This window comes from Pleurodeles waltl, chromosome 8 (assembly GCF_031143425.1).
Source record: "Pleurodeles waltl isolate 20211129_DDA chromosome 8, aPleWal1.hap1.20221129, whole genome shotgun sequence".
Taxonomy (NCBI): Eukaryota; Metazoa; Chordata; class Amphibia; order Caudata; family Salamandridae; genus Pleurodeles; species Pleurodeles waltl.
The window spans coordinates 1,427,988,051-1,428,004,873 of record NC_090447.1 but is presented as its reverse complement, the minus strand read 5'-3'; positions in this window follow the sequence as shown (position 1 = coordinate 1,428,004,873).

The window sequence follows — 16,823 nt, the reverse complement described above, 5'->3', positions numbered from 1 at the left end:
GTTCCACTTGGCCAGCTCTGCCATATTGTCAGCTTCCATTCTTGCTGTGCTTGGATAGGTGAGGCACTGTAAGGCCCAACATAAGGTCAAAGCACCTCAGACCAAAACGTGTACACTGAACAATGACACTCCAGAAAGCACAATCTAAACTGATAGGGTGTGATAAGGTGTGATCGGCTGCAACATGCTATTGCTTACAATTAATGCATCTCACCATTACGACCATAACATTAGCCACATTCATGGTACCCTGATGACCATTTGTTTCTTACATTCTCCACCATTGAGATTTAGCTGTGAATCACACAGAGGAACTAAATTAACAACTGTTGCTTGTTTTCAATTTCAGAAGGCACTTCAGGAGATTTTAGATCTTCAGAGTAAGTAGTCAGACTTTCCTTTCTTAATAAACAGTTCTAAATATTGTAATATTTCTTAGATATGTTGATTATAAAGAAAACATCAGTGTTGCTGGGAGCCTCATGGGGGTCCCAGGATGAGAACATGTTGGGAATGAGAGGGGCATCCGTGACCAAATGATGAAAGATGACCACTGGGATGGTGAGGGGCAAAGGAATAGGTGGGTAGGGATGCCATCTGCTTCTTGGCCCAAGGGCACTGCCAGCTGGCCTATCAGAGCTCCCAGTGGTTTCACAGATTAATTAAACATCAATGAAGTGTAAGAAACATTGTAGTACCTATAACAGTACTGCGGGTACGCTCGGACATGGGCCTTCCCAAGACTGACCAACTATTGGGAAGAAGGAACACAAGTTTGAAACCCTTCCCTCAATGCCTTTACAGCCCCAACATGCTAATGAGATCCCCCAGAGTCAGACGTATTGAATGTACCTAAAATAACCAGTCAATTAGTATTTCGACCATTATGAAATTAAAGAGTAGCAATGACCCTGAACCTGCTGGTAGAAAAGTGAATTATTAAGGCAAACATTATTAAAGTAATTCCAAGCATTCTGGTTAATTGTCCTTTGCTGGACAAAGATTCATGAGTTGTGAAATAATTAATGCTGTGTATAAAGGGTGCTTTCACCAACCCAGATGGACAGCAGTCTCCCTGGCAGGCACTGGGCTTTATAACACCCATGGAGCGTCTCTTGTATGTGTCAGAGTCTGAATGACCCACTCATTGTGTTTTAGAGTAAAGACACCATGTGTATCCCTTATCTGTGCTAACCAATGATCTCATTCTTTTTTGTTTAGAAAAAGAACTGATGCAACCTTGGTAAGAAAATGAAGACTGGATTTGCCAGATGTTCTACAGTCGCCTGGAAACTTTCAGCAGACTGCCAGCTTTTCTTTATGTGTCTTTTTATCTTTAAATGTCTGAACTTTAATGTAATGGACCAGATAACATAAACTGCTGACTGGTGCTATTTAGCACTATATTGAAAGCATGTGAAATTTTGTGAATCAGTGATTTAGTGACCAGTTCAAGCAGTTAGAACTTCCCTTTGTTGTAACCTGTATACATTTGCAAAACATTTGCACTCTTTGTAGACTCAGAATTAGTTGTATTAAAGGTTTGTGGCAGTGAAAGGCTCATGGCAAAACGACCTATTCCTGCCAGGGCAGCATCTATTCCATAGAATCTGGAAGATTGCTGTTGCATTCTGTATCTCTGCACTGTGGCTCAGTGAAGATGAGCTTATGGGGCAGGTTTACTCTTTTTTTTTAAACACAACACAGTTATCAATTTTCTGTTCTGGGATGCACAAAAGGGAAAACACATCACAGAACCATACCTACTTAGATTAGGCTGCTGCTTCTGCCATCGTGTGATGGCGCTCTGTTAGGCTGCCTTGCATTATGCACAGCCTTGTAGAGGTCAGTGTGGGCTGTTCAGCACTGGATTTGTACTTTGAGCATAGCATACCCGCACAAATTCCTATGCCAGGACAAACATATAAGGATCCCAACACTGGTGAACTTCATCACACAAGCAATGCATGATTTGTGTTGAGAATTGAAAACATTTCTCATTGTTAGAGCCTGTTTTAAGGCGGCATTTTTTAGATGCTAAGCCAGATCTGGCTATCTTAGTAGGTCCATCTTTATGTTAAAACCTACGGGTGTTTGCGCTGATCCACCCAAGTAATGCCCCCTTGATGAAAAGTGATACAAAGCAGCACAACATGCTTTTTGCACTGGTAAAAGGGCACCTTTCCAATAGATAATGCCTCTTGCGCTGAAACGTAAATAACATCCTCCATTTTCTGTCAATTTGCACTGGTGCAAGCCCTTAGTAAATTTTTAGAAAATTAAATAGAGCAACTCTGCATTCCTGGGAGCCTGGGTAATCAAGTTTTAAATGTAAAAATGTGGTTCACTCGGAGTTAACCATAGGCCTATGCTCCTCTAGCATCAACATGCACAAGTTACCATACAAAGCAACACATTTGTAATTTAAGTAATGTCGAATCAACTCCAAGCAACACATTTCTTAATGGTTGTATGAAAGGTGCTCTTGTGAGCGGTGCAGTGAAGGTGCCACCAGTGGATAATTGTGCACCAAGTGAAATAATGAAAAAACAACATGAAATAATGCAGATGTATCCACAGTCAATGTTTAGAATCTTGACCCATATTTGAAGTACAGTTCCAATGATAACAAACACCAACAGTCTACATGTTAGAGCAGCAACGTTTGAACCACTAATTATTATTTGTACAGGTTCTTCATCAGCACTGACTGGGAACACCTACAGAAACAGATAGGGTCTGCTGTGTGTCTAAGGCATACTGAAAACATTATACAACAGGTGTTTATGTAGTTCTTACCAGTTATCATAAAGAAGCTGAATCAGATATTTACAACTCTCCAGAACTGAAGGCCTCAGATGTATGCCTGAGAAATAAAACACCAAATTCTACAAAAACAGGCCTAAAAACACACAAAACTCTCCTATACCACATTGTACAGTCTTGTACTGACCCTGTGGTATATAGATATATCTTGTCTATGAACAGTGACTATGCATTTACCTAGTGGTGGGAGGAGGCCCAGTATTGCGGTGGCCCACGGTGGGGAGATGTATCATGGTAAACCTGGTATATCCAGGGAGGTCTGGGCAATGCCCCATCTTTGCTCACCCTGTGGTGACAAAGCTGATTTTCATGCTGTTTAAAAGTTATTTCATTCCCTTATGCGCTTCACCAGTACACTCATGGGGAAACAAATCATTGTTAGAGAGAAAAGTCAGGCTTTTTTGAAACACAAAATGTTAAAACAACCTGAGCAAAAAGAAATTGTTGTGCCCTTGTAAATACCTCTAACGTAGGCCACAAACAATCCATCAGTTTAGTTTGAGAGAAGGGTCCTCATAAATCTAATTCATGCCCACAGCAAGAATCCATGTTCAAATTGGTTCATGCAATATCTGCCCAGCAGCCCCAGCTTTAATTATCCACAGGACTTACTGTACCCTCAAGAAAGAGTGAAGGAGTGTCATAGGAGTAAAAGGGAGACATCTCCAATTGTAACCAGCGCACTGGTTTGCTGCAATGTGGACACAATTACATCTGTTTTCAGGACATAGCACACTCTCCAGCTATAGTATAGACGTTCTACAGGTGTAAACTGTTTTAATTAGCAATGCCTGGAATACTATGCCCCTTGGGTTCATCAAGGAGCTAGCTCCTCTATTCACTGACACATTACAGTGTTGGGATGGAGAAGTCTCTTACATGGTGATGGATGTGTACCACCTCCCTGAGTGCCCCCTACTGCAATGATGTCCGGATTTCTGGTTTTTGTTATCATGGTCGAATACGGATCATGTGTGTGCACCATGATACAGGCCTGTCTCAAACTGTGCAGTTTTTTGGACCAGGAGGGGCACTCAAACCGCTACCTTCACAGTGGTGAAAGGCAACTGCCTTTACTACGAGTTAAGTAGCAGTGGCAGCCAGATACCGGGTAGTGATCAGTTGAAGTGAGCGCCCTTTTCACCTGTGCAACTGCAGTGAGGCCCGCAAGCTTACTCATGTAAAGTTCTGCTGCTGTGTGTTGAGCCTACCCTTGGCCTACATCAGGTTAATATGTAGTGCTGTCCACTCCATGTGTGTTGTGTCTATGTGATGGGTGTATGTGTGCCTGTGGATGGTAAAATACATGGAAGATTCTGGGTTTCATTTTGGGAGACCTAGGGCTGGGCAAAGAAGAAAACACTTAAAAGGAGGCAGACTCCCTATATATATATATATATCAAAGAGTTAGACTCTAAATCACATTTGGTGTTTGCCAATGAACTATAAGAAAGGGAGCACAAGGCTCCTAAAATTGTCAGCTTTCAAACTACCAGACAGACTACGTGAGGAGGGGGAGGTATGAAAGACTTCTGAATGTAACCAGGCATGGAGGCTAAGGCCTACCAGTCTCCCAGCTAGGTGACAGAATATCACCAGGTACATCAAGATCTCCTTCCCCTGGCACCTGGAGCACCTGTGTCTGCCTGCTTGCCAAGTCCACTGAGCCTTCTGAGGAAGAGGAGAGATGGAGGGAGCGAGGTCTTGTGGGTGATCTTGGTGATTTAAATCCCAGTAGCTCCTGCTTGCCTATGTGCTTTTCAATGGAGTTCTGACAATTGATGGCAAGCGATGATGTGCCTAACATTAAGGCCTTGGATACAGGTGGGTCACTGGCCATTTACAATTTACATCAGTGGTACAGTAAGTTCAGTTTTTATGCATAAAGTCTGTATACATAGACAATGTAAAACAAAGAATTGGGAATAGACCTCAACACCATGTCCGTCCAGCAGATGAAGGGTTTATGTAGGAGCTGAGTGCAAAGGTTTCCCAGGATTAGGGACAGAGAGGTCCTATCTAATTTCATTGGGGACCAGTTTGACACACTGGGTCAAATGGATGGGCTGTAGTTGACTCTGGGAAGTGAACCATGGTAAGAACCAGGAGGAGAAGGCTGTGCATTTAAGCTCTAGGATCTCCACATCACAGACATGCAGACTGTATCCCCTAATGTATTTTTCAGAGTTTCACTAAGACACTCACAACTTTAGGTTTCTAGCAGAGACCCTGCGCTTGCAGAAGACTTTCAAGATGGTTAAGGCTGAGGAAAAGGAAAAGGCCAAAGAGTTTGAGAGGGAGAAGATAGGAGTAGCTCACAATCAACAAGAGGAGAGAAGGCGGGAGAGACAGTAGGAATGGACCTGAGAAGATAAATAGCAGGAAAGGGAGGAGAAACAGAGAGAGTGTGAGGGGAAACAGAAGGAAAATGAAAGAGAGCTGGAGAAGGAAAGAATATAGCCAGAGAGAGAAAGAGAGAGAGAGAGAGAAACTTTAAAAGGCAGCAATGAGAATTCCATCAGGGACAAGTGACTCTACAGAGGATATCATATGTTTCAATTATATAGAGGTACATTAGAATGCATCAATTACAATTATAACATGTACACTGCTTTGTAATGTTCCTCTATGCAAATTACATTTAAATTCCAAAATAAAATCACATCACATTTGATATACATTGTTGAAAACATTCTATGTTTACATTGTGTGGCTGTGTTCACACTAGATAAGTAGTGCATTTTACAGGCGTAGTATCGAAGCAACAATTCCTTCTACTGTTTTTTTAAATTTGTAAATGCAGTGTTAATCTTTAATACATTACCAAATGGTGTTTATTTTCACCTGATTCAAAATTGAACAGAAATGTTATTCTGGAAGTAAATTTTATAACTAAAGCATAATTGATTTGACCTTTATCACTATTATTAATCATTGAAAAACAAATGTTTTGGTAAAGTGTTGTTTAAAAAAATCTATTAATGAAAAACTCTATAATTCATGTTTTCCATTTAAATTCCAACCCATCCTTTGCACCTATGTCTCTTGTTCACCCTGTTCATAAATAGAATGCACTTTTTTTAAAAATAATAAATTAAAATGCTACTTAAAATGTGAATGTTATTTTAATTATATTATACTTATTTCTTTCTAATTAAACTACTACCCAACATTTCCCCTATATCGATGAAGTAACTCATTCTTAAAGTGCACACAATTCAAATAAATATGAGCTTAATTACGCGTTCTAATACAGAATGATCATCTGATAAATCTTAAACACATTTCCTAAATGTATCTATGTTTTGCTAATTAAGTTAATTTTCACCCTTCGCCCCATAGCACTTTTCTAACCCTGTCCTAAATAAGTAATGTTTTATAGAATTAAGCGATACATTAATTAAAAAATAATTGGATAAAACGCATCCCTTTCTTAAATTAAATACAAACACAGCTGTAAAAAATACTGATGGTGAAAGCATACAATGAAAAATATACATGAAATTACAACACATTGTAAGCAATGCGATGTAAGCCTGTGAAAATGACAAGCAATATAAAATAGCGATAAAAATGTAATACTAGTAAATGAACCAGTTTGAAGGTAGCATACCCTTCTACAGCCAGTTCAGGCCTAGTTGTGGCCAGCGTTCCAAGGGATCTTGTGCACATGTATGTGGAAGGTGAGGACATCTTGGAATGGTGGGTGAGCTTTGAAGTTGATTGTAAGCAACAGGTCATAAATCAGGTGTCAATGGTAGCTGCTTTATTAGAACACGTTGGAAGGGAATTGGATCATTGGAAGGATGCTTGTGAGAGACCAGATGGTCTACAAGAAAATCTAAAAATCTTTGATTAGAATCTTTGTGCTGAAGCCAGCTCAGTATCCTCAGAGATTCCGGGTTTGCAAGAGAGTAGGTGGTGTTCTGTTTGAAACTTGGGGGCCTATTTACAAGAAAGTGTTGCATCAGCTATGATGCGCCACTTTTCTTGTGCCCCTTACCGGCACATAACGACACCATCGCTGCACTGTATTTATGATACAGTGCACCAGTTGTGGCTAGCTTCGCTCAGAAGGAGTGGGCGGCTGCGGCGCGCAAGGGGGTTGGGAGGGTGGTCGATGGGATCTAAAATTTAATTAAATTTAATTTAAAAAAATAAACATTTACCTTTTCAACGCCGTACCGCAACCTGCTCCTCTTCCCTGCTGGCTTCATGCAGGCACAGGCTCCTAGCCTGTCCTGGAGCCAATCCTGACGCTGCTCAAAGCAGCATCAGGATTGGCTGGGAGCGCCCTGGCTGGGCATTCCCAGGCAGACTGGGAGTCTGTGCAGGCTCTCTCCGGCCCGGCAACTGTTTTGCTGGGCTGGAGAGAGCCTACCGCAAATGTGTGTTTGGCTGGCCCTAAATGGGTTTGCAAGAGAGTAGGTGCTGTTCTGTTTGAAACTTGGGGGCCTACTTACAAGAAAGTGTTGCATCAGCTATGATGCGCCACTTTTCTTGCGCCCCCTACTGGCACCTAATGACACCATGGTTGCACTGTATTTATGATACAGTGCACCAGTTGCGGCTCGCTTCGCTCAAAGGGAGCGGGCGGCTGCAGCGCACGGGGGGTTGGGAGGGTGGTTGGTGGGATCTAAAATTTTATTACATTAAATTTGAAAAAATAAACACTTACCTTTTCAACGCCATCCCACGACATGTTCCTCTTCCCTGCTGGCTTCACGCAGGCTCCCAGCCTGCCCTGCAGACAATCCATTGGCTGGGAGCGCCCTGGCTCGGCATTGCCAGGCAGACTGGGAGCCTGTGTAGGCTCTCTCCAACCCGGCAACTGTGTTGCTGGGCTGGAGAGAGCCTACCGCTCAAGTGTGTTTGGCTGGCCCGAGACGGCCGGCCAAACATACATGCGCAGACATCCCAGATGCCCCACCCATTTCATGAGGGGATAATAAACATGGTTTATATCCCCTCGTTGTGAAAGTTTTGCAGCGTCTGCTGCTGGTGGGGGGGGGGGGGAGGGCAACGCTCCTCCATCCTAACAGAGGAGCCGCCCCTGCAGTGAAACATGGCAGTCACTAGCACAATAGCATAAACATTTTTGATGCTATTGTGGCACTTTGCTGCACTAGCATCAAACATTTTGACACTAGCGCAGCAAAGCACAGGGAGGCCTATTGAACAAACTAAGTGCGTCACTTTAACGCCTCCTGTGAGCAGGTGTTAAAAATGATGAAAAAAATGGCACAGTGAAATCTTGTAAATTTCACTGCTCTATGTTTTCAGGCCTCCTTGTGCCAGAATGCCCCCCTTGTACACGTTATGCCTGGTGCAGGCAAAATGCAGTGCAAAGATTTACAAAGTGGTGCAATGCATGCATTGCGTCACTTTGTAAATATGGTGCAACGAAAATGCCTCCTTAACGCCACATTATTAGCATGAAAAAAGAAGCTACTGTGATGCAAGGGACTTGTAAATCTGCCCCTTGGTTTCATGGAGCACTGCATGATTGGAATGAGTGGGTGAGAAGCCAAGGTCTTTCAGTCCCTTAACCAGTTGAAGGTGACAGAGCGGCTCAAGGGATTATGTTTATTTTTCTTTTCTATTGATGTTATTACTGTATATCCAATTCTATTTGTATCAAATCACTCCAATTTCTAATAAAAACCCTTTCCTATATTGCTGGTTTGACCTGTCCCCTATCTCCTGTGAGCGACACTTTCTTTAACATGACAATTTAGTCAATAAATGAAATACAGGTCACAGTGCTCCTTGTGAATCTATGAAAGATTCTAGCACCATACAGCTGCAGTTAAAGGTGAATAGCCTTTCTATTCAGCTTAGTGAACTTAGCCTCTGGACTCAGGATCCTTTGTAATAACATTTGACCCCTGCTAAAGGCACTAGGAAAGATTTATTTAAAATGACGTTGCAATTTTTAATACAGGATGGAAAGAAGAATCTGTCTATTGCGCATGTAACCTAAGAACCGGTTACTGATTAAATAATAAAATGTATGTTTTAGGGCGCAAAGGAAGATTTGGGCCAGTGAAGTGAGCCTGCGCATGAACTCGCTGGAGGAATCAAGCAACAATCACCACTGCTTGGCTTCCCCAGTGAGACATGGAAGAGAAAATCTCGCAAATACACCCCTGCGGAGAAGCTGAGGGCAACATCGGAAAGCAAATGGGCTGCCTGTACCAGTTGCAAACAATGTGTATCATCTTAGAGCAGGTACACAGACTTGCCATCCACTTTCAGGAAACTTTTTGACTTTCCAGAGATCAATTGCTTGAAGGAGTCCCATCTATTTCAGGCGGGCCTCCTGACTCTTCGCAAAGTAGACACATGGAATGTGCAGCTCTCTGCACTAAACTATCCGACCCCCCACCAAGAATGTATATGAACTAACCAGAGTTCAGCAGCTGCCACCCCAAGATCTGAGAGCCATTGTTTGAATTGCTCAAAACACAGAAGCACTCCACATGGAAATCAAGATTCCCTTTAATAACCAGACTTCTAACAGAACAAATGAGCTGCCAATCACCAGCAACATCTCTAGTGCCATAAAGCAGCCTCCTAAACCTGTCCTCTCAGTAGTGCCCTGACTTTTCTGAGAGCACATGTACGAATTGCCCAACAACCAGCTTTACCCTGTCTAAAGAAGCAGCAGTAAAAGAGCTGCCACCCCATATGTCACTCAGCTCCTCTGAGAGCAAGAACCTCAAAACTGCCTGTAGCACACCAGCATCTCAGGCATCAAGTATTGGTATTCTGCAAATTCATTAATCACTCAAAATCTGCAGTATGCAGGTAGCTGAGCTCCAAATGTCACAGAAAAATAAAAAATCTTGAGGCAGGAGGTTAGAAGCACTCCAACTCATCTATCACTGGGAACAGAAATTGTCAGTTCCTACAGAACACAAAGCCTCCAGACAGTTGACTGTAGTATGATCCAATAGAGAATAGGTCAGGACTGTCCACCCTAATGTATCCATCGAGGTAGCTCAAGTCTATGAAGTCCAGGAACACAAGAATACTCAGAATCCAGTTTCTTGCAGAAAACCAAGTTGTCTTTTTCTGAATGGGACAAGAAAGGTGATCTTTTTGGATGCGGGATAGAAAGAGACAATGGGCCAGATGTATCAAACATTTTTGCGATTGCAAAAATGCATTTTGGTATGTAACAAGTCCAATTTGCGATTCGGTAACTTGATCCCGAATCTCAAATTGTATTTGCAACTACACACCGATTCGGTATTAGGAAGGGGATTGTTTTGTGACCGTGAATGCGGTCGCAAAACAATTGCGGTTACCACCTATTTCAAGTAGGTGGTAACCCATTCGCAAAGGGAATGGGGCCCCCAAGGGACCCCTTCCCCTTTAAGAATGCATGTGAAAAAGTTTTTTAAGAGCAGGCAGTGGTCCCACGGACCACTGCCTACTATTAAAAAATTAAAATAAAACTTTTCAGTTTTCATTTTTAAACACATCCTGTTTTCCGTTAAGGGAAACGGGCTGCATTTAAAAAAAGAAAGATTGCTTTATTAAAAAGCAATCACAGAAATGGTGGTCTGCTGAGCCCAGCAGACCACCATCCTTGTGATTGTAGCCATTTGCAATGGCTTGCAAATTGCGACCTACCTCATGAATATTAATGAGGTAAGTCTGTTTGAGAGCCCTTGTGAATCGCAGTATGAAACTCCTGGAGTTTCAAACATTCAAATAGCGATTACTTAAATGCGATTCGCTAAAAATCGCAACTAGGTAATCACAATTGTAAAAAATGATACATCTGGCCCTCTGAAAAGAGTGTGTTTGGGTGTGGGGGTAGCTGCAAGAACCACAGAAAGGGTGCCTCAGTCCGAGCAAAGTTGCAATTGCATTCTCTAAAGAATATAGGGAGGTCGTCTGAAAGGGTGGAAGCTTGTGGAGGCTCATGCAAACCACAGAAACTCCTTTCCATTGCCTTTTTCCCCTTTTTACTGTAACTCTTGTTTCTTTACTCCCTCTGTTCAGTACTTTCCACCAGTTTAGCTACTCATTGTTTTCTCATTTCTAGTTAATGAGATAGATCATGATTTGAAACCTCTAAAATCTAAGGACTGTGGTATGAGCTTTGGATCTCTCCAGTCTTGTCCGATGTCATTCATATTCTCTCTTCCAATGGGAATGTTGGTGTAGATTCTCTGCTAATTCTACTGTGGACACTACTGATTTGAACTGACTTCTGATTTCTGCCCTGTGCACTGCTGTCGTTAACATGATATTTTTGTTTATAAATGTGAAAACAAGTTATAGAAAGGGTCATGAGGAGGAAAGGTGCTCTGAGCCAGCTCTGTGACTATGGACATGTACTGAGAATTGTGCACCTTTTCAAACCTTAATTAAACTCTTAGTAAAACATACAGTAGTTCTATTTCAAAATATAAATCATAATGCTTAATACTGCATGGAAGGAGAGGATGCTTGCAGAATGTTCTGCTCTTATTTTCTTGGTTGTACTAAAAGAGGTAAAGGAGAATGGCCTAACCAGTGGTCTTTCAATCTCAATCCATGATGGAGTGGTGGTGTTGGAGAGGGGGGCGAACCAGAGACTTCTCCTTTAGCTAGGAAGGTGTGCTGATATATCCTATAGTCTGGTAAGTTTAAGCCATCCAGTATTTAAGGGAGCCATCATGTTTTTTAGGGCAATTCTGTTTTTTTTGGTTTGCCATAAGAAATTGGTGAGGATTACATCTATTTCGGCAAAGAAAGTTATCTGAGAGGTATACAGATGATATGTTGATTAGGAAGTTGATTAGCAGAGTAATCATAATTTTGATGTATTTTATCCTCCCCCCCACCCAGTGATATATCTAGAGGACCAATTGTCTATGATGTCTTTAATTTCGCTTAGGATCATTTTCTCATTGTGGTCAATAGATTCGCTAAGATTTTGGAAGAACTAGAGTCCCGGGTATTTTATTTTATTGGCTGCCCACTGGAGGCAGTATTCACTTATAATTAATCTGTTGCAGTTGACATAAAAGGGAGGACCTCTGTTTTTTTTCTTTTTTTAAACAGTACCTGACACCTGGCCATATTTGTTAATAGTGGACATGATGTTGGACAGCGCTAGGTCTGCTTGGGTAGTAACTAGGAGGATGTTGTCTACAGAGGTGGCCACTTTCTGCAGGCCTACGATGAAGGAGATGTCTGGGATAAGGAGGTTCTCTCTAATTTCTGTTAGAAGGGGGTTCTAACATTAGTAGAAATAGTAGAGGGGAGAGAGGACACCCTTGTCTGGTACTTTGTTGGAGGTTAAAGGTATTAGATAGAGATCCGTTGATTTTATTCTGGCTCCTTGTATAAGGCAAGAATAATTTTGATGAGGGAAGAGCCAAGGTTGAAGGTGGAGAGAGTCGCATGAGGAAGGCCTTCTCTGCATCAAGTGTTAAGGTACATGCTGGGTGATCGAGGTGATGGACTTTCTCGATTGCGTGGCTCAATAGTCTAATATTATCCATGCTAAATCTGCCTCTGATGAATCCTGTTTGAGAAGGAAGTTTAATTTTATTGAGGATGCGTTCAAGTCTGAGCGCAATAATTTTTGCTTAGATTTTACAGTCAATATTTATTAGGGAGATGAGACAGTAGTTTTGGGGATATGCAAGGGCTTTCCCTTCTGTGGGAATGACTATTATCGTTGCCTTCGCAGCAGTTCCCTTGATTTTGCCACTGGAGAAGAAGTGGTAGAAGAGGTTCTCCTGCGGAGAGATCAGGGATAAAGTCCACGTTTGGTAGAAGGAGGCTGAGTAACTGTTGAGGCCCGGTGCTTTCCTAGCTTTGAGTGTTTTAATTGAATGCAGGATTTCCTGTCAAGAGACAGGATTCGCTAGAGATAGTTTGGTTGCCTTGTCTATTTTGCTGATGTTAATATTTTTAAGGTGTTCTATGCAGGTTTCATAAGGAATGTCATTTCTTTTTGAATGAAGGTTGGAATATAAGTGTTCAAAGAAGGCAAGAATGTAATTTTCCTTGTTGGAGGAAATGCTGTGTCCATTAGTTATGGAGATTATTCTAGGTTTACAGTAGTTTTGTTTTTGATATGCGTCCAGTATTCTTCCTGCTGTATGTTGTCCGCATACTTTGATGCCTATGTATCCTTGAACCAGTAGGCAGGCTTTGCTACTTAAGATTTTATTAGATTCATATTTTAGCTTGGTCAGTTGGTTTAGTTGAGGCTTATCTCTGGAGAGTGTAAGGGTTTTTTCTAATGTGTTTATTTTGATTTCCAGATGGTCTAGGGTTAGGTTGTCTTGCTTGTTTTTCCTAGAAATTAGTTTGTTCATGAGTCCCCAAATGGTGGCTTTCAGAGCATCCCACACAAGTTGGGGATTGGGGAATGAGTTTCTGTTGAGTTCCATGTATTGATCCTTTTTTTTCTGATAGATTCTCTAAAAGTAGCATCTTTTGCAAGGAGGTTATTCATTCTCCATGTTTTGAAGTTAGGAGCAGAGCTTAAGATGTCATAGGTCAGGGAAATGCAGGAGGGTCAGAGACTAAGATTGGTTCATGGAGGGGTTTGATGTTTTTGGGACATGTGATTCATCTACTAAATTATAGTAAATACATGGGAATAAATTGTGAATGTAGGAGAAGAAAGAAGAGTGCTTTCTTGTGGGTCTTTCAGTTTGTGGGTTCTGCAAAGATTTAGCTTTTGTTTGTGAGACTTGTAAGGATTGAAAGAGCAGGCAGAGTTTCTATCTAGTTCACAGTACCAAGGGAGGTTAAAGTCACCACCCAACACAAGTCTGCAATGGGGGGGCAAGAGTGGCACGTTTTTGCTGAGTTTTGATCAAATTAATGGATTATCACTATTAGGGACATAGATATTCACAACTATAAATTCAGTACTATTTGTTTGGAGTTTGGGACCTGCTTCAGTGGACATGATAATGAGTCCTAACGAGATGGAGATGGAATACTAGCCATATCCATGTACATGTCACTCAGGATTACTTTGTTGCTATAAGTGGGTTGTGTACTATGACCAGACCCCCTGATCGCCCTGACAGGGTCCTCCTCATCACCAGTAGATTAAGACAATTCCATGAGGATGGAGAATCTATGTGTACACATGGGGGGGGGGTGTAATATTGCTTTGTTGTGTCCAAATGAGGTAGTAACAACTGTGGGTGGAGTAGGAGAAGTGAGCAGGTCATCTAGTTTCGAGGCATCATCAGTAGTTGCAAATTGCTTGATGGCTGTACCCAAGGTTCTGCGCTCCTTTTGGCGAGAGAATATAGGGGACAATTTAATAGATGCTTTTGGGGCACAAGCCCCTAGTGCCACCTTGCGCTGCCATAGTGTCATTTTTTTTTAGTATGCTAAGGTGCCGTTAAGGAGGCCTTTCTCCCACACCCTATTTACAAAGTGGCGCAATGCTTGCATTGCGCAACTTTGTAAGCCGTTACGCCACCTTATGCCTACGCCAGGCATAATGTATGCAGGGGGGGTCATTCTGATGCAGGAAGGCCTGAAAAAACAGTGCAGTGAAATTTACAACATTTCACTGAGCCTTTTTTCCATCATTTTTAATGCCTTCTCAGAGCAGGAGTTAAAATGATGCACCCATTTGTAATCAATGGGCCTCCCTTTGCTTTGCTATACTAGCGGCAAATTTTTGAAGCCATTGTCCTAATGACCGCCATGGTGCACTGTATTGTAACTACAGAGCAACCATGGTGTCGTTAGGTGAGGAAGGGGGGACACAAGAAAGGTAGCGCATCAGGACAATGCAACCACTTTCTTGCAAATATGCCCCTTTGTCTTGACCCTGTACATTCGCATTATCTCCAGCCAATAGTGACTCAACCTCCTCTATCAAAGTTTCTATGTCCTCCTGTGTTGTTGAAGTTTGGGGCCTAACAGATGAGGGGGTTGGAGTCAGCTTACAGCTTTTATTCTTCTTTACCAGTAAAGTATCTATAGCTTTGCACTTGCCCATACATACACCTCCCATGGGGCCTGAAGCTAAAAATTGAATGGCTAAGAATACTTTGGTGCAACTTTTAGATAAAAAAAATGTCAAAAGAAAACAAAAAAGAACAAGCTCACAATCTAAAACAAGAGGGGTAAAAGAGGTTACACCCATTAAATATTCTGCTCTCAATGGACATAAACAGGTGGGCAGTCCAGCAGCTCAGAAGGCCCAGTCTACATCTGTCGTGCCTGGTCAGCATATAGTTCAGTATCAAGAGGCCCACCAAGATGCACCTGGTCACACAACTAAAAAAAATCGGATGAGTGGTGAAAGGAGGGTAAAGAGGATGCTGAAGTGGGGGAAAGACAAGCCCAACAAGGGCCTAAGGGGCTCAGAAGACAGGGTCCCGGGATCGTCTCTAAGAAGAGTCTCTGAGCAGTGCTAGTTACTTCAGTTGTTTGTTATTTCAGCCTTTATCTACACATTCCTCTAGCTTCTAGAGATGAGGTCCCACAATGGACTTTCAGTTGAGGTGCACCTAGTCGCGGTTCCAAGAGGGGTGTGGCCTTGCCCTGCCTCTTCCTGTCGCTGACGGGTGCAGGACGCACTTGTCCTTGCCCCAGGTGTGGCCCACACCATGGAAAGCAGTTTGGGTGCTTTTCAGTGTGTGGCATGGGGAAATCAGAGGTGGTCCCTCTTGGCAATCAACTGTGGGACAGTGAGTCCCCTGGGACAAACAGGCAGCACAGCAACACAACAGATGTTGGCACGCTGCAGGTGGTCAGGCTATTTTCAGGACGGCAAAATCAGTGGTAGCCTCACCTTCCTCCTGGCAGTGAACTATGGGACAGCGAGTCCCCTGGGGCAAACAGGCAGCACAGCAACATGCCAAATGTCCTGCGCAACAGAACGTGGTGTGGTGCTTTTCAGTGTGCGGTGCGACAATTTAGAGATGGCCCCTCATTCCTCTTGGCAAGAAACTGTAGGACAGCGATTCCCCTGGGGCAAACAGGCTGCACAGCAACATGCCAAACATCCCTATAGTTCATCATATTCTTCTGTGCACTGTCTACTGTAATACAGTGGATGGGATATCTGTTATCAACCAATTGTGTCCCATCCGTCAGCTTAAATAACCTACGTTTGGACTTAGGGTAGTAGAATGAATGAGGGAGTTGGAGAAGAGCAGGGCCATTGGAATTATAAGTACATATAACATGCTACAGCTGGGCATGTTATATGTACTTATGAGTGGAGAGTAACCAGGCCCACCAGCATAGCTCTGTTATGTTGCATATTCATGCATTAATTATGCAGAATACACACTTATATGCCTACCTAATTAATGGCAGGTAAGGTTACACAAATAGTTTGACACACATGGGCCCAGATTCGCAAAACTGTCACCCAATGCAGCGTAGCAGGCAAAAATGCTGTGCTGCGGTGTGTGACAGGGAGAGAGCAGGAGAGTGTCATATTTACAAAGATATGGCACTCTCCTTCCCTCTACAGCCGGTGCTGATTTCAGCTGCTGTGTGCCACACACTCACCTTTGCAGCACAGCCCAATGGTGTGTGCATGAGTCTAGCATAGGTTATGCACTGGAAGGGTACCCTCCCAGTACAAAATACTGTGCTTAGATTCAATTTAAAAGATTTCCTACTTTATATGTGTACTTTCCAGTGCAGCACACATGAAAAGTCAAAAAGGAAGGGAGAAATGATAATATTTCTCCTTATAACACCTGGTTTTAAAAGGTGTTATTTTTTTTAGAGCAAAGCCCTGCCTAATAATGTTAGTAGATAGGGTTTTGCATCAAAAAGCATGGTTGAAATGCCCATGTACCAACCATGTAACACCCCTTTGATGCTAAGTAACACAAAGCAGTGCTTTCCGCTGGTTTGCTAAACTTGACCTTACAAAGACTATGCAATTACCAGTTTGCGTTGGTCTGTAAATCTCAGTAATAATTTTACATCAGGTTTGCATTACAAAAGTAATACAAACTCAACTTAAAAGCTTTGCGAGTCTT